Genomic DNA, 4,933 nt, shown 5'->3' with positions numbered 1-4,933 from the left:
TGTACGTCAATAATCACGATCGTGGATCGTGTCGTACAACCTTGGCGCATATTATTTAATGGCACGTTTGGTTCGCGGAATACACTTGAAATAGCATTACCAGTAATAGACATTTTCCTTTGTTTGGTAAAAACTTCTATTCTCAGGAACAATGTTTCTAGGAATGACCTATTCCCCTTGCAAGGGGAATAGAGATTCCTGGCCACCCCCTAGTATTAGGCTATTCCTGAGTTCTCAAAAATAGCCTAAAATTGTTACTTCCTATTTTACCCCCGAATTAAATCTAAAATTTGTTTAGACTTATTTTTCCTATCACAACACTTCTTTACGCGAGTACAACACTTGCATCTCTTTCAGGTTCAAACTCTTCAGCCTTCACAAGATATTTATCTGATTCTATGGTGAATGTATACGGTGTTTACTTTTTTATGACTTTCGCACACATACACACACACATATGTGAGACTATATTTTAATAAATAGTCTATACGATGTGATATAAACTCTATGTAATTGAAATATTATTACTATTATCATCATCATTATTATTATTATTATTATTATTATTATTATTATTATTATTATTATTATTATTATTATTATTATTATTATAACATATTTTTATAAGGGTATTTATGTCTTTTAAAACATATTTCATTTATATTCCTTAAGCTTGTTTGTGATATTAGTGTATGGTTAGAGAATGTGTGGTAGTAGATTAGTTTGACTTTAGCTAACCTACTGTATAGGAGTATGTTACGTATCCTAGTTACTATGGGATTGTATTTTATTGTAACAAATTCAGATAATCAATCTACGCACAGAATTATCTCTCTCATCAAGCTAACCAAACATTGTAATATAATTCCTAAAGTTTATTCATTTCGGGAACCAAACAATAGAATACAATTCTCATTCTATTCCTTGCCTATTCCATTCCTTATGGAATAATACTCTTATTACCTCAAAATTCATTCTGTGAACCAAACTTTCTGTTAAAGGTTTATTGAGTTGATTTTGTATTTAGACCTTAGTTTTTTACTTCCACTTCTAAGTTCTAAACACAGCTTTGAATTCTCTCCAATTGTAGAGAAAAAAAGTAGTTCTAGGGTTTCAAGGAGAAATTGATAAGTTGCCTTTGATCTTGGAGCTTTATTTCTTCTTGTTTGATTAGAAATTTTGATGGATTATATTGATTGCAACTACTCATTGAGCTAAGTAAATTACATGCATTTTCTATCATTCTGATTCTTTACTCCATCTTCAATTAGTTCAATTATGGTTGTAATTCAACTAAAGATCATGAGTGGCTAAATTCTTAGGGAGTTCGATTAGGTACCTTGTGATTGTGCATAAATGTTCTTTATTGACTAAGAGGAATTGAATGTATGTGTTGATATATAAGTATCTTTGTTGGAAGTAGATTTTGTGTTGATACTTGCATGTGATGGCCACACCATGTGGGAAGTCTTGGAGGTGTATGGTTTGTCAAGACGATTAGGACTACACCTAAACCTCTTCACTTGCAATTTCCACCTTACACCGAAGGGTGGAGCTCGGAAGAAGCAATATAATGAACCTTATGTGGTAGAATAATGTATTTTATGAGTTAGAATAATGTACTTTATGTGTTTATAATAATGAACTTTCTGGAGTAAGATAATGTATTTTATGAGTTGGAATAATGCACTTTATTCTTTATAATAATGTACTTTATGAGTTATAAAAATGTATGTTGCAATAGGTCACGTGAAAAAAAAAATGTACGACCCATGTCACGCAATTAATGGCGTTGTCTCTTCTAATGGAGGAGACGACATCGTTTTGGATTGTGGTCCATGCAACTGTGTGGGCCACGATCCATGTAAAAATTATTGAACTTACTATTAATTGAAAGTAGTTTTTGATATCAAATAAATGATTATTCAAGTAACACTTTTTAAAAAAAAAAAAAAAAAAAAAAAACAAATTCATTAATCATAGTTAAGAACGTTTACATCAAAATTTAAAGGAATGAAAATTCATTCCTTACAATCTGAGACAGAAATAAATTTTCTAGCTAAGCTATTGAAAACATGATTCTCATGGTGTTTTACAAATTTGAAGATGGAATCCTTAAATAATGGATATTGCATCATTGTACCGATCTTGACTTAATTGATGTAAGGAGCTAGGCCTATTATTACTATGTAACATACAAACATAGTATATAAAAAAATTATATTTTTGAAATTTTAGTTTAAAATTTTAAGTTCAACACTGTTGTTAAAATTTTAGTTAAACACTAAAAAAAAAAAATGATTGATTCACAGTTTACTAACATTAAAGGGAAAAAAAAAAACTCAATAATTTTATATTTTCACTAAGAATTAAATAGTTACGATTTAATAAAAAAAATAGGGAAAACATTAAAAACTTGAACTATTCTTAAACTTTTATGGTTAAGGTATTATTTTGTAATGTATATTTAACTTGTTTGGTGATTATAAAACTTGATTAGATTAATAACAATTTTCAATGAAAGTTGAATTTTAGTTGATAAACTGAACCGCCCAACGTATGATCGAAGAATACGAAGACTAAACCATTTAAACATAGTTAAAACGGGGCGTTCCGAGAATCGAACTCGGGACCTCTCACACCCAAAGCGAGAATCATACCACTAGACCAAACGCCCGATTGTTCTTTTCGGTTCTATTTGCTTTATTAATTGAGTATTCATACTAATGAAGGCTTTGCCAAATTGAAATAAAATTAGGTTTTAATTTCACCAAAAATATTATATCCAGCTAAAGATATTTAGTGTGTATTTTCTTAGTAAAAAAATAAGATTTTATATTAAAAATATGATAGAGTTGTGCGCATATACTTCAAAACTAATTCTCTAGCAACAACACTAAGGCATCATTCATCAGTTTTTTTTTTTTTTTTTTTTTTTTTTTTTTAAACCTAAGTTTCCCAATTTCTTTAATAACCTAATTTTTCTACCAATAATAACACTACTATCATTTCAATCCACCTCACTAATAGAACAATTTTATAAAATCTAATTAAAGACTATCTTTAAATAAGAGTTCTAGAAAATTTTACTTGTATGTTTAGTTTTATAAGTTTAATTTTTTCTATTTTGTATGAAACTTTTTTTAAATACAAATAAAGTTTTCAAACAATTTTCATTAACCGATGATACTAGTGAGACTTAATATATATATATATATATATATATATATATATATATATATATATATATATATATATATATCTACTATACTATATATATACTAATAAGAGCCCAAGAGAGTTAGGTCTATAATGGGTAGAAAATATGGTGGTTAAAATTTTTAATCAAATGAATGGCTCAGATTGATCAGATTTTAATTTTTCCTTAAGATTTCCTAATTTATCCTTAATGAATATGTTTTTCCGTTCACTTTTCCGTTAAATATTATTTTTTTCGTTAATTTCTGTTAGTTCACTATTAACTTACTCATTGATTTCAATAAGAAAGGTCTTAGGTTCGAACCTCATCCCAATCAAAGTTGGCATAATTAGTACTCTATTTTACTCTTATTAAATTAAAAATACTCCGTAATAATTTAGTAGTTACAACAAAAAATAATACGTATGCATTCTTTAATTTAGAATTATGTGTCTACAATGTCTTTATTCAAAAAAAAATTATTCATTATCTATAAATTAAATAACATAAAAATTCCTTTCAAAAAAAAAAAATAACAGAAATAATTTCATTAGTTATATTGTATTTATTTTTCTCCAATATAAAAATTCTTTACATTCAAATTCATCAATTGATTATATTCGCTACATTGTCGCTACAATGCTTTATTTAAAAAAAAGTATTCATTATCAATAAATTAATTACGAGAAATAATTTTATTAGTTATATTGTCTTTATATTTCTCCAATGTAAAAATTCTTTACATTCAAATTCATCAATTGATTATATTCACTACATTGTCTATTATCTTTTTTGTGCACTATTTTTTAATTAAAGATCAAAGTTATAATACAAAATAATGTTATATATATATTTTTTTTTTTCTCAGAACTTTGAAAGTTATTCCACACCAAAAGAGCCCCAAGGCCTTATACAAAAGATGCCATAGGTCCAAAGGTGACCTATGGCTTAAAAGACAAGAGGCAAAAAGCCTAACAAAAGCAAGGGCCAAAATAGCCTAAGTAAAATGGCCAAATGGCCTTACAAAACTCAAGGCATAAAGAGCCTAAATCACAAGGGCACAAAGCCTAAACTACCATTAAAACCAACACAAGGCCATTCGGCTTTGATTTCAAACAACCATAAAGGTCCACCTTACAAGGTGGACCTTCCTATTCCTCCATGTATCAAGCCACAACCACATGGATTAACCAAACAACCATGTGAGCTCCCCATCATCCCATTCTTCAAGGTCACCATGTGAGCTCCCCATGTTCAGCATTTCTGTACCAAACCAAACAAGGCCCAAATAGGCTTACAATTAAACTCATCTCAAAGGCACAAGGCCTTATTAACTCCCACCACGCTTCTACCATGACCTGATTCATCACCATGCCCACCAAGCTTCATTCCTTATATCACTCTATCATATAGCAATGCAATTCCAGCACCACCCTCAATAGACTATCAACATTCAAATCTCATTCCAACTTGGCTCAAACCTGTGTGTAATATCCCAGAACCAGACCAGACTGCAGCTCAAAATAGTGCAGGTTCTGCTTCATCAAGCATTCATTTTTAGCTTCATTCAAATTAGACCTGCCATCTCAATCAGATCTCCTTGCTTCAGCTTGCAGTAGAGCAGATTCCTATTATGTTTAGAAGCAGATGTATCCTCTCTCAGAATGAGATCAAAGCAGCATGTCTCAGCAATTTTTGCCCAACAGATCCCTAAAATTCCATATCTGCAGTTCC

At 29.6% G+C, this 4,933-nt stretch overlaps 1 non-coding gene across 1 annotated transcript; it reads right to left on the bottom strand.

Annotated features, from left to right (window-relative positions):
• Positions 1-2,605: 2,605 nt before the first annotated feature.
• TRNAP-UGG lies at positions 2,606-2,677 on the bottom strand. The gene has a single exon. It is a non-coding gene; the product is annotated as a tRNA-Pro (tRNA).
• Between the last annotated feature and the right edge of the window lie 2,256 nt (positions 2,678-4,933).

This window comes from Ipomoea nil, unplaced genomic scaffold (assembly GCF_001879475.1).
Source record: "Ipomoea nil cultivar Tokyo-kokei standard unplaced genomic scaffold, Asagao_1.1 scaffold2280, whole genome shotgun sequence".
NCBI lineage: Eukaryota > Viridiplantae > Streptophyta > Magnoliopsida > Solanales > Convolvulaceae > Ipomoea > Ipomoea nil.
The sequence above is the reverse complement of the archived record's forward strand: the minus strand, read 5'-3'. Positions and strand labels throughout refer to the sequence as shown.